The sequence below is a fragment of the Aegilops tauschii genome, chromosome 7 (assembly GCF_002575655.3).
Source record: "Aegilops tauschii subsp. strangulata cultivar AL8/78 chromosome 7, Aet v6.0, whole genome shotgun sequence".
In the NCBI taxonomy this organism is placed as follows: Eukaryota; Viridiplantae; Streptophyta; class Magnoliopsida; order Poales; family Poaceae; genus Aegilops; species Aegilops tauschii.
Genome location: NC_053041.3, coordinates 94453396 through 94467387, shown reverse-complemented (window position 1 = coordinate 94467387; position 13992 = coordinate 94453396). Strand labels below are relative to the sequence as shown.

The window sequence follows — 13992 nt, the reverse complement described above, 5'->3', positions numbered from 1 at the left end:
TAGATCAGTTTGGCGTGTGAGAAAATTCACAATCCCGGTCGAGATCACTTTCTACACTCACTGACAACATAGGTCCACATGTTATATTTATTTGTCTCTCCTTCAATTTCCTCAAGAACTGCGCCATCACTGGTACGGGTTGGTTGCCAGCCGCGGCCATACGATGGCCCTGTGCCATGAACCTCCCGGGTCGAACCTCGCCGGCTCTGGCCACGCAGCTGGGTCCCAGCCAATGCCTATGTGTCAACGAGCAGCCTCGTGCCCTCCGGGGAACTGCCACGCCTGAACCATGGACATGCATTTGCACGTACACATGTGATCAATTACGGGGTGACGATCGAGCATGTACGTATCACTTGAGTAGCGCTTTGATGCTGAGGCATGTGACGTCGTCCTCTCGGTGCCGACATGGCCGCGGAAGGTGACCAGCCGGTCGACAAGGTCGGGCTGGCGCCTGGCGACGGCTCTCCGCTCGCATGCTCCATGGACCTGCGTTGTGCGGACTGCGGAGGTTGAAGAAGTGCCAGCGCCGTGTAGCGTCCTCCCCTGCCCGCGTGCTTGACATGGCTGCTACGCCTTGGCTAGCCGCCGCAACGCGACCAGGAGCCACGCCCACCACGACCATTGAGGATAAGATCGAGATGACGCGTGGGGCAGGGATGTCAGCGAGAGTATACTATGATCCCGGGTGGGATCGATCTTTTCCCGCTGCACCAAACAGGTCTAGGGTCGAGATTGGTCGGGATAACTGAGTACAGAGTGTGGATTTCAGGGATTGAGAGGTTAGGGTTCAATTCCGACCAGCTGTACGAAATCAAGGTTTAAAATAGACTTTACTCGGCAAAATTTCCCGCTGACATTTTCGGCTGTGGGGAAACAAACTATGCTCGTTTGCCAACGGACCTGGGCTGTTTGCACGATGGATTTAACCCAAGCTTTGATTCATTTTGACTATCCGTTGGATGGGGGTGTCCTGCCTTGGCTAGCCTCCTCGGGAAGCCACTCCACTCCACTGCTACACTCCTGCCACTGCGAGAGGAAACCTGAGGAAGACAATCAGGACGCCATGCCTTCGTCCTCCACGTCCTCCGTGGAGCCGGACCACCGCGCTGCCCGCCCGAGACAAGGCGACACCGAGGGCGCCGTCTCCTTCCTGCGAACGCAGCACGACGTCGACGCGGTGTGCGACAAGTACGGCGTCCCCAGGGACCGGTACACCGCGCGCCCCGCCGGCGACCTGCGCGCGAGCTCGCCCCCGCCGCCGGGGTGCGTCTGCGTGTATGCGGAAGCCCTGGAGGCCGGGATGCGCGTCCCGCTGCACGGCTTCTTCTGCGACGTGCTCGCCCATTTCGGCATCGCGCCGACCCAGCTCGCGCCCCAACGGGTGGCGCATCTTGGCGGGCTTCCTGGTGCTCTGCCACTCCGCCGGCGTGCCGCCGTCGCTGCCCGTGTTCCGGTACTTCTTCCTGCTGTCGATCGTCAACCGCAAGCACCGAGGGTGCTACTTCTTCCGATCCAGGGACACCTCCGGCCTGCGCTTCAAGGGGATGCCGAGCTGCATCAAGGACTGGAAGAACTCGTTCTTCTTCCTCTCGTCGCCGGAGCCGTGGCCTTTCCCCGTGGAGTGGGGCGAGCCGTCCAAGAGCTCTTTCATGGAGCCGGTACTTGACAGCGAGGGGAAGAAACACGCGGCGAAGCTACTGCGCAGTTACGCCGGCGCCGCCGTTGACATCGACACATGCCTCTCCGACAGCAACCTTGCAGCCGTCATGGCACCTGTCGCATCTACGCCGCCGCCGCCACCTTCGTTTACCCGCATCACCTCCGATTCCAAAGGTAATTGAACGCTGTCCCTAACCCCTCCGATTCCCCTGTTTTTAATCGAGCTTTGGTCTGGTGTTGCTACCTATCGTGTTCGTGTGCTAGGCATGGATCCCTCTGTCTACGAGATGATGAAGCATATGCTGGCGGAGAAGGCGGCCGCTCAGGCGTCGGCGTCGGCGAAGAAGGCGAAAGCCGAGCCGGGCCGCCACGCGCCAGGGTCGCCGCCATTGTGCGCAAAGAAGAGGAATCTGGAGGAAGCCAACAGGGAGGAGGGCCCGCCTCGTTCTCTGCTGAACACGCCGCTGTCCGGCATGCGCTCGCCACCGCCGGGGTTCCCCATCAGCCACGACGGAGACGGCACGGGCTGGGAGGCTGCACGGGAGCTGCTGCAGGGCGCCGTCGCGCCACCGCAGCACCGTGCGTTCGCGGCGAACGAGCCGTCCGATGTCGTCGCGGCGAGCTATGTTGCGATTCTCCAGGTATGCCGTATGCCAGTGAATACAATGTCAAATTCTTGACCGGTGGGCGTATGTCCGGAGTCTGATCGATCATTGTGATTTGTGCGCAGGCGGCGAACTACGTGTCGACCTCCTTGGGCTACGCGCTGGAGCTGCAAGGGAAGCTGGCGGTGCGGGACGCGGAGGTCGCGGCGCTAGAGAAGCAGCTGAAGGAGACGAAGGCCGAGCTCGCCGCGGCCAGGGCCAGGGCGGAGCGGGAGAGTGCGAGAGGGGCGCGGGCGGCGGCTCGCGGAGCACGCGCTGGAGCGCTGGAGGAGTGGTAGCAGAGCGGCACGGAGGACATGAGGCCACGTCGCTACGGGACTCGTTGTCCATTGCCAATTCTCACCGTATGCTTCGTTGGACTGGTATCAAAAGATTGGTTCGTGGCCTCTGAAAAAATAACAAGTAATTCCTGAGTGTAGTCCTGTTAAATTCGCGAGCCAAGTTTCCTAATTTCGTCATGTCTCAAAGGCGAAATTTCAGCTTTGAGAAATATACTCTTTCACCTTGACGATCATTCTTCAGATCAGAGTAGGGTGTGTATTTGACACAGACAGTCTCTGAAGTCTGAAATTCTGAATACTACTCAAATACTGCTGCGTACGAAGTTCATTCGTCGGAGGCAACCGTGGTCGGCGATGCCATCCGCTGATGCGCAGCGCTGCCTTGCAGACGTGCACGGTACAAAATCTGAGCTGATAGGAGGTGCAGCCACTTGTTCCACGCCCCGGCTCTCCGAAAATCACTCTAGTTTCCAACGAAACAAAAATTACTTTAGCACACAGACATAATATAAATACCTACCATGTTATCAAAATTCATGAACTTTGTAAGCCCGGGATGATGGGTTAGGTAGACTGCATGCCTTGTTGGCTTTTGGTTATGTGGTTTTATGCTGCGTTGCGTTGGAATCTGGTAGTGTTAGGATGAATACTTTGGTTCTGCAGTGGGTTTTCAGTAATGAAAATCGAAAGGGAAAGCCCTTCTTTGATAAAAAAAACCATGTTATCGAAATTCAAAAGTTAATTCAAACTGTAATTTGAGAAACAGAAACAATAACTGTAAATCGTGTTAGTGGGCCAAATTTGTGGCCCAATTTATGACCAACACCATTCATAGCATGAATTGAGAATTTTTCATTAGCGAAATCAATCTCAAAATCATGTTAGTTGCTGATATAGCCAAGGGAACGCAAGGAATTCACGGTGCGATCATGAGCGAAATCAATCTCAAAGTTGCTATGTTTAATTGTGTTTTTACTTTTGAGGGACGTGCTGTTAACTATGAAACACATAGACTAGCTAGATTTTCTCTATCCCAGGGCACGGGCCGCCATCTTTGGCTAGGCAACCCGTATGACCCTCGATGTATCCCACTTCATGTGGATTTCGGTGATGAATAAACTGTTTTTCACCACCAAAAAATGAATTGAGAATTTTTTTTATTCCTAGAGTTGTAGGTCTAATTTAAATCAGAATTTTTGAGACACGGTGAATGTATGTTATGCCTACATGCTAAATTATTTTCATATGGTTGTAGAGTGTATGCCCCCAAACTATGCCACCGCCAAGTTAGAGAAACTCAACTGTCCACCAGAACATCCATAAAAGTTCGAACAACTCAGTCTGGACACTTTCTGTCATCAAATGTCCGTGGACCGGTCTGTACGTCCAAATTCTCGCAAAATGGAAGCAAATCTGGGGAGGTTTCCGAGTGTCCAGACGGCCGCCACGTAGGCATTCAACACACCCGGCCCACCCAAAAACCCGGCCAGGAGCCCTGATTTTCTGACTATATCCCTCCCCTTGATTTTGTATCTGTGTAATCCAAGACCGACAACCGCTAGGCCTTGCGGACCTCCCGTGCTTCACCCGGACGCCTATGCCTCCCTTCCGTCACTGGCCCGACTGCCGCCCAGGTACCCTCTGCCCCTGCACATTTGTGTCCATGGTGGACACCACGCCTGACAAGTGTTTGGCCAAATGCCATAGCCAATTTGTGACGGTATTATTGTTTACTTTGAAGCAAACATAATGGGTTCAGACGGGGAGCACTTCTATGCCTAGTTCATTTATACGCCCACATATATACGATGAAAGTCAAAATATCCGTGAGATAGTGTCCACCATATATAACACCACCAGAGAGAGTTCCACCATATATACGTGAGAGAGATGAGAGTTGTTCTTGGAGAAAGAAAATCGTCTTTTGCCGATGGCGGTCGACCTGTGCGAGTTCGTCTTGTGATATACATTTTTCACGCACGATGGACTCGCCCAGCTCGACCATAGCCGAAAGAAAATCGAATTTTGACAATGGCGGTCAATCTGGGCGAGTTCTTCTTGTGATATACATTTGTCACGCACGATGGACTCGTCCAGCTTGACCATCACCGAAAGTCGAAATATCCGCGAGATAGTGTCCACCATATATACCACCACCAGAGAGAGTTCCACCATATATACGCGAGAGAGATGACAGTTGTTCTTGGAGAAAGAAAATCGTCTTCTGGCAATGGCTGTCGATCTGTGCGAGTTCGTCCTGTGATATACATTTTTCATGCACGATGGACTCGCCCAGCTCGACCATCACCGAAAGTCAAAATATTCGTGAGATAGTGTACATGATGATTAATTTGCTTAGAAGTAATCTTTGATGTTTGATTCTTATGCTATTTTTCGTTGTGTGATGAAAGGTGTTAGCACCGATCGATTTCACGGCTATGGGTTCCTCCGACGACGCAGCTTCCATTAGGGTCGACTCTGCGGTCAAGGAGAAGCTCGCCGAGGACCGCTTGGCGGCGCTCATTGAGAAGCACCCGCAGCTGATCCTAATAAAATATTTTGAGGATCTGGCCAAGAAGAATCTCCCAGCTAAGGAGAAGAAGGCCCCACCACGTAAGGAGTGTGACGACTCGATGCCATTGAGTCCACCGACGTACATTCCCGACGACGCTTGGTCCTCTACCGTGGGGGATGCCCCGACGTGCTCTGACTCCACGATCACCGGTTTCACCGACTACACCTCCGAGTAGTCCACCTAGATAGTTTGGCGTTGATTTAGTGATATAGTCATGTAGGTGCTGACATGGACTTCTTATGTTGCTACTTGCGATGCTTTTGATTGTATGGGTGACGAACGCTTATGTGGATTATGTATGATGTGATATTTTTAACCTTGCATTCCTTCTCTGCCTTTTTTTCTCTATCTTTGTAGATGAAGTGGTATGCGGTGTACAGAGGTAGATGTCCAGGAGTCTACGATTCATGGTCTGAATGCAATGAACAAGTAATTTACTACGAAGGCAGCTCCCACGACTCATTAAATAGCAAAGAGAAGGCAGAGTATCATTACAATCAGTATGTGCTTAAGCAGAAGAGAAAATCTGAATTAGTGGGTTCAGTGGATGGGTTCACTGGATGTGCTAGCCAGAAACGGCTTATCGGGTTCAGTGGATGAACGAACTTGATAATTCTTCTTCAGTTTGTGATAATTGTGGTGATGCTTTTATCTTGTGGTCGCATGTAGAAATGCATTGACCACTTTATTGTTTAGTAAGTAGACATCTATAATACCTAAATAGTTTATCCCCACTATCTTATTTCTTTTGACACGCAGCCTATGCACATCATCACACATGGCCCCCACATGCCACCTCAGAATTCTTTTTCCAACAAATCATTTGATACATTTTTATTTCATTTGCTCTTCATCTTCTAACATTTTGTTACTACTAGCGCACGGAACGGACCGAACCCTAGAAGACCCTCCCCCTTCTCCCTGGAAATAAACTAGCATGTACCCGCGCAGCGGCACGCCACGCCTTGTTATGGTTAACAGTGTATACTATTGTATATACTTACACTTTTTTTATTAGTCTTGACTCGGGATGAATTTTTTTTGGCAATAACCTAATTTTTAGGGGAAGCAATAATAGAGGTGTGCATGCAACACTATGTTAAAATCCTGTATGCATTCATCTGCTGATCATTTTGCTAATTGGTTGGTTACTACTTATTCATTTAACTTTTTGCATGTCTATTAAGTAATATAAATTTTGAATGATTTTTATGAACATAAAGTCATTGTGGATGCTAAGGTGTTTGAAGAAGGAAAGTTTTATTGCATGAAGTAATCGATACTTATTAAACAAGGGAAGTACTTTTATATATCGCATGCTAAGTTTGAGTTTGGTGGATTTCGGTGAATCATCTATGTAGTATATAATATTTTATGTACATATATTTTTTCTTGTTCAATTAATAGTTACTTGAGTTGTGGCTGCACTTCGCTGGGTCATTCGTGTGTTAGTTTTTCTATTTTGTGTGAACTTTTATTTGTCGACATTCATGTTCAGAACCCGGTACCAGATCTTCATGTCTTTTCACAAATTAGAAAAGGTAAAGGTATCCACTAAAAAAGGATAACGGTGTATATTTTCCTTTTGAATTCTCTTAAAAAAAAATTAAAAAACAGTTTTTCCATGAACAGAATGCCCAAGTGCTGGTACATGATATGTGTGGCCGTAGCACTTTCTTCCGCGGTTTGTTTTGTCAAACTACGTTCTTCATGGGGCGGCATGTAATCTGTTTGCTTTCGTTTTGTCGCTGATGGGTGCATGCTTTGATTGAGCGTGAATTACAGTGATGTGACCACGTGCATGTGCATGGGACTGAGAGGCGAGGTGCCTACGTGAGTGAGTGAGTTTTGCATGGGGTGGCCACATGGTTCTAACATCAACAGTTTTTGCTTTTCGACCAGTTAAATCATGATGTCAAATCTTGTGGAAGAACACAGAGAAAGAAACACGTCAAATCTTGCGAAAGAACACAAAGAAAGAAACCCGACCTGTTTTAGACTTTTAGAAGCCACGGTACCTGTGGAGCAGGGAACAAACACCGGGAAGCTAGGGAACAAACATCGAGCACCGCGTCTTCTGCAGGATACTCCAGTTGAAGGCGAGAGGTTCTGGATTGCATCGACGCTGCCATGGTTGTAGCCATAACTTGGCTGGTGTGCTAGCGTTTGTTCCGACCTCCTCCACCCAACGCCGAATGGCTGCCATACCGGCGTTCGTAATGGGCGGCGATGTCTGCTCCATCATCCCGGATGTGGCGATGCCCGGCTAGCCGCCAGGTGCGAAGGACATCTTCCCCGCACGATGACCGTGTGCCGCCACCGCCGCTCTACATGCACGCGGGTCGCTGCCACCTCGCGCTGTTGCCGCAGGAGCCACGTGCGGGGTATGGCCACGATGCACGGCTTGAGAAGGGGCTGATGCCCACGATGCCGATTCTGGCTAGCTCGATGCGGCACAACGGCGGAGGCGAGACACTGCAAGGAAAAGTCGGGGGCGACGGAGATCCGGAGGCGCCGCTCCTGGCGGCTGACTTCAACGGCGGCGGCAGCGAACCGATGGAGGCATGGCCGGACCCCGTGCAGGAGCAAGGCACGTGTGGGCACATGCTCTCGTGGTCACGGCCTCGTAGTAGGCTACGCAGCTCTGGTAGCCGTGCTGGTTATAGACGTATTGGACCCGGCGGAGCAGACGCCGCCGTCCATCGGGGAGCACCGGACGTAGGCGCAGCCGTTGTCGCACGAGTGGCGCCGCTTGCCGGGGCGCTCGCTCTGGCATCCCATGAGCCGGCCGCAGACTGCATGCATGATCATCAAACGCCGGAGCATGCTCCATACATACGGGCCGAGCCGACACAACGGCAATACAGCAGAACGGCCCCAACCACCGCGCCGGCCAAGCACAGCCCCCCGGGAACGAGGAGGCCGACCCGGACGCCGCGGTCCATTACAACAGAAAGAAAGAGATACCATGGAGACAATATACGTGAGACCGAAGAAGACCTACTACAATAATATGGCAAGAAGGATGGTCTATCTATAACCCCGCAACAGTGGCGATAGACGGCGAGGTTTCGAGATTAGACGACGACAGCGGCGCGAACCAGAAACTAACAGCAGGCTCTAGATCAAACGATGGAAGCGGCACCGATCAAAAACACGAGGAGCGTCTAGATTACGCGATCGAAGCGGCACCCTTTTTTGACTAGAAAGCGGCACCGAGAACCGAATACACGGATGCACGACACCACAACTCGATCAGGAGGCACGTGCAAGCCAGATAAGAAAGGAATCCCACGAAAGGAACGCTAGACAACCAGGTCAACGGGCCAAGAACAATCACATCAGCCTGGCCCACATGCAGCCAAAAAATGCTAAGCGAACCAAAGTAATCGCCACACCCGTTCAAAAAATTTGAATCAAATTTCTAAATACACAAGACATTTGTACACATCCACATACCAAAAAAAAGGCACATGCCATGTACAAAATTCACCACGGGTCACTTTCACACAAGTGGGTGAATGTTGGGGCAAAAACCTTGCCTGCAATAGAGGCTTGGGTATGAGAAACGAAACGATCAAGCCCTCTATCTTAGTGAACACCCTTCCCCACAAATAAACCAGTCGTTTCCCCTGTCTACAACAGGGTGCAGCGGCGGGGAACTGATCTCTACATCAAGGAGCTCCTCCGGCATGATCGCCGGTCCGACTGCCTCTGGTTGCCCCGAGCCCCCGACTAGGTCTACCTGTATCTACAGTGGGTGAGGCCTGCTGTAGTCTTGCTCTCCCTCCCTCCGTCTCGCTGCTGCCCGTGACCTCCAATGAAAGACGTCAGGTCACCACATCACCAAGATCCGAACCGCAACCACAATATGGCCAGATGTTTTGGTTCATGTCGATTCCGCCAAAGCTGTCCAATCTCCCTTATCTATCCTCGCCTAAGGCTAGGTGCTTTGGTTCATGTCGATTCCGTGGCTGTGGACAGGACCCTCAAGATCAAATGAATCTGACTGCTCGTGGCTAGAGTCGTGCAGTTCCAGGACGACCATACCCCTTTGATGCTCCAGCATGTTCGGGTATGGATATTCTGTACCTCACATACGCCATCTCATCTTATACATTGCTATCCCAAATTCACATATGCAGTATCACTTTGCTTAAGCATACAATTATGAATCAATTTTGTTATTGTTGTAGATTAACCATTGTCTTTGCCCAGATTGAAGCTTTGATCTGAATTAGCAGAAGTAAAAAGTTGCAGGTAAGATGCTCCGAGTGTAGTTTATATAGTCAGTACCAGATGGCGTTCATTGCGACATGAAATCTGGTAATTTGGTAGACTATATTATGCCCCAATGCCTATATTATGCCCCAATGATAATTACCAGGTTTATCCCCAAGTTCTAGTGCCTTTTTTCTCGTTTTCTTTCTTTTCTTTTTCTTTTTGGGTTTTCATTCGGTTTTCCCTGATTAGCCGAGAATGTTAGGTTTTCGGGTCCGGTTTTCCTTATAAACTGGACCAACTCTCTTCATCTCAATGAAATGCAGGAACCCCCTGCCCCTTTCGAGGTGTTCTCGAAAAAAGATTATCTTTCCAGCAGGGTAAGTTTCTGTATGAAAAGGCCATTTTACTCTTTTGTGTATATGTACCAAAAAGGCTAAAACTGACCTGTTGTTTCAAGGTATCGTGCTCCAGAGATGCTGCTGAAAGCTTCAGCTTACACACCTATATATTTTGCATGGCAATCGTATTTGACGATCCATGTACAGATGCCCATACACGTTTTACTATTCAGTTCTAATATGATAGTGACAAAGTTTTTTGATATATAACCATCATTCATTACATATTAAAAGGGTTACAATTTCTTATCAGTCATCACTATATATCAGGTACATCTTTTACTCCAAAGGGTTACACTATTTTTTTACCTGCACATCTTAAGGTTATGCTGGAAATTTATGTTTATCAGTCATCACTATATCGCGTATATCTTTGCATCCAAAGGGTTGCAATTTGTTTGACCTACATATCCTGAGTAATGCTGGAAATTTATCTTAGATTTTCCATTAACTACAGTATGTTGATTACCCATTTGTTAAATGGTTTTTGTTGCAGGGCAATTGTTAATATCTATCCAGCATCACATATTTATTTGTTGTTTTGTTCTAAGGCCGAGCTTTGGGAAGAGAGTAAATACAAGTTATTAGATTTATGGTCTATTGTAAATTAGTGATTGGGGACCTTCAGTGTGGTATCACAATCTTTCATTACTTCTCGGTTAATCTTCCACATATTATTTATTTTTCATTTCAGTCTAAAGCTGAGCTTTAGGAAGAGAGTAAATACAAGCTATTAGATTTGTAGTTTATTGTAAATTTGAACCTTCGGTGTGGTATGACAATCTTTCATCCCTTCTTGGTTTATCTTTCGTAGGTCCTTTCAGCTTGAAGGACAGAAATATATTGCTTCCATTCCTTTCCTTTCAATGGTAAACTTCATGAATAATCTCTTCCCTATTGATGTAAAGTCCAAGACAGCCATTAGGACCTTCTAGAAATATGGAGTGTTTAGTCAACTAATTCAATGATTTTGGTGTTATATTCGGATGCAAGTTTTACTATAACTCATGCACTACTGATTATCATGTTAGTCGTGCACTTAGTATTGTGGCAAGTAAAATAAAAATATTTCTGGCTGATCTTCTTTCATTACAACTGATCTATTTACCATGCCACATATTTTTAAATGTGTTATTATGGCATGATGTACTATCCTTTTGGTTACCTCGAGCCATTTCATGTCTACCCAAATGCAACTTTTGTCTTAGTTCATTGTAGAAAAAATTACTCCAACAAGTCTCCGCAGCAATGCGCGGGGTTTCTTCTAGTTTGTACTAAAGAGCTACATTGTGATCTCAAAAGAAGTTCGTGTGAACTATTGTATGTAATGGTTATGTGAGTTTGTTGTTAGACATTGAGACTTGAAATGCATGTTTGTGTATTGTATACATATTTTTGCGGCAGGGATCCGGGGGAAAGCAGTAAAAAGTTGTCTGGGAACGGATCTTTGCCGACAGCAGCTCTCGGCAAAGTGGCACGCTGGCAGTTGGCTGTGGCAGTTTTGCCAAGAGCCACTCTCGGCAAAGTGGCATGCACTAGTGGTTGGCTGTGGCAGTTTTGCCGAGACCCACTCTCGGGAAAGAGCTGACGGAACCAACTGACGTGAAAGTCACTTTATACTGTCGGGTGGTACTGTCTGCCTCTCGGCAAAGTCTTTGTCAAGTGCCCGTACCCTGGCTCTCGGCAAATTCCTGTTTGCCAGAGAGGTGTACGCCGGCTAGCTTTTGCCGAGTGCAGCACTCGGCAAAGGCTTTGCCGGTGGTTGTTGGCCCTTTGCCGAGTGTCCGTGGCACTCGGCGTATAACTCGATTCCAGTAGTGCGTGCACATATGGGAGACTGGAATCAGCGTGTGACAGAGCATGGCTAGCTACATGGTGTCACATTGAAGGAGGGGCAGACTTCACTCGGTGCTGATGGAGGGGGAACAGTGTAAGGATCTAGAGAATCGAAGTCTAATTCCATGCGAAAAAATGAGGGACATGTTGTTCAGGCTGGAGCTCAATGGTCCGAGGGATACGTGTCAGTTATAATCGATGGTTCTCCACACTCGGGGTTGAAGTGGTCTGAGCTAGCTACCCAGGATACTCGACCGGGACATGAGAAGCTCGAGTGGTGATAGCGGTTACGCATGCATCAAGCACCGGACATGGTGACAATGATGGGTAGACATGTGGTCAGAGAAAGTATAGATGATGTTGAAGCGGTATTAGTGAGTACCTAGTTCAAGCGGTGTTGGAGAACATGCCCTAGGTCTATCGGTAGCGGGATATGCAGGAGAGTTGATCATGGAAAATATGTGAAAATAGTGGAAAGTCTGAAATTTTCAAAAGTTTGAGAATACATGACCATACATTATGTGGTATTCAGTTCACATATCAAAGTGTGAATAACAAATGCAGAAGAAGGTGAAGTGCTATAGTAGTGGGGCTTGTAAAAGACTGTCCAAAAAAGGAATGAGAAGACTCCAAATTTGACTTGAGAGGATTTTTTTTCGACAAAGGGTAGATTTTATTGACTCAAATGGAGCATCAAGAAGATACATAACATAGTGAGCACACACCCGGCCTCTACACAACTAGGATGCACACAGCCAACACCATCTCACACACACACGAGAAAAACGCCGGCAACTAGCAAAGTCACTTAAGACCAAAGCTATGTGTAGGCGAGAAAAAAAAACCTCAAAGTGATCAAATCTGTGATCGGCAAGCTACAACAATGACCATATTCGCACCAACGATTTCATTAGACCACATGAATGATGGGATTTTTCAACAGCAACGCCTTCAGAAAGGGGGGGAGCAACAATAAAGTGTCACCGTCACTGGGTCCTACCACAAGGTCAGAATCTAGGTTTTCACCCAGAAGAATTAGTCTGAGCATATTCGAACAATGCCTTCAACAAGGTAGCGACGTAAGAAAATCATCGCCATTGCCAGGTACAACCAATCGGGTCTGACCTAGACTTTCGCCTTGAAGCTCGAGACCAGGTGCTCGAGTAACACTACCACCGAAATCACTCATGTGTTGTCGCCGGCACTTTTCCGCGATCTCAGCAGCTACATGACATGCGACCGTCGTCACTGCATAATTATCACTTTGCGTCAAGCCATCGTCCATAATTTGTATCTCACCATCGAAGTCACCACGGGATCAGGAGAGGTGACTTGAGAGGACTTAAGGCAACAACGTAATATTTCTAAGTCCAGACATGGGGTCAACAATAGTAAAGACGGTAAGTTTAAGAAAACCTACGTGACGTCTAATATGTGCGAACATTGACTGCGATGGATGAAAGGAAAAGGCTATTGCTGCAGATGGAGCCATGTGAAAGTCAACGAATTAGCAGCGGAACTCATGGTAATGGTTCAAGTTGAAGGGAGATGAAGGTCCGGGCTTCAAAGTGATGGGTGGAGTGTGGTTGAATGGTTAAAGGAACTGTGGTATTCCCAGCCCACCAGGGTTTGGTGCTCGCATTTATTTTATGGATTTATTTCACGATTTCCGGCGATGCGTATTCAGTGGGAGGAGACATGAGGTGCCTATGGTAACTTCGTAAATTTCAAGATGATATGCCAGCTCAGTCTTTCGGAGGTGCTCATAGAGGTAGGATGTGCGTGTGTGTGTTAAGAGATAAACGCACCGTTCGTCACTGAACTCTCGCGAGATGAGCACATTGGTCACACAAGTCTCAAAACGTGGAAAACGGGTCAGTTTGGTTTGCTATATGAGCAAATGGGTCACTCTCTTCTTTTGAGTCATTGGCGCAGCCCATGTGGCGTTGTGAGTCAGCGGTGTACATTTGCAAGAAAACCCCTAGAAAGAAAAACATATTCAGTACCGACCCCCGCCAGCGCACTCCACCCCGAAACCCCGACCGGCGACCTTGACGGCGGCTGGGTGCCCGTCGGCGGCAATGTCAACCCCGTTGGCTGTCTCCGTAGGTTGCGGGGCGGAGAGGATGGCGAGGTAGCCGCCCCCCCTACACTAGCCGCCCCGGCTGATGACGGCGATGAATCTGCGGGTACTGGCGGCGGCGGTGTTTGTGGTGAAGCCGTTGTCGGTGTGGCTGATGCTGGTGGTCGCGCTGGTGCTGAGCTTCTTCCTCGACGGCGATTTCCCTGGGATGATGCACCCGAGTATGGTAAGTTCTTCTCACTGATTCTCTTCCCCTTTGTTTGTGCTT

General features: G+C 48.6%; 1 pseudogene; it reads left to right on the top strand.

Moving 5' to 3' along the window:
• The first annotated feature begins 915 nt into the window (after nucleotides 1–915).
• LOC109755721 (uncharacterized) lies at nucleotides 916–2841 on the top strand (annotated as a pseudogene).
• The last annotated feature ends 11151 nt before the right edge of the window (nucleotides 2842–13992 follow it).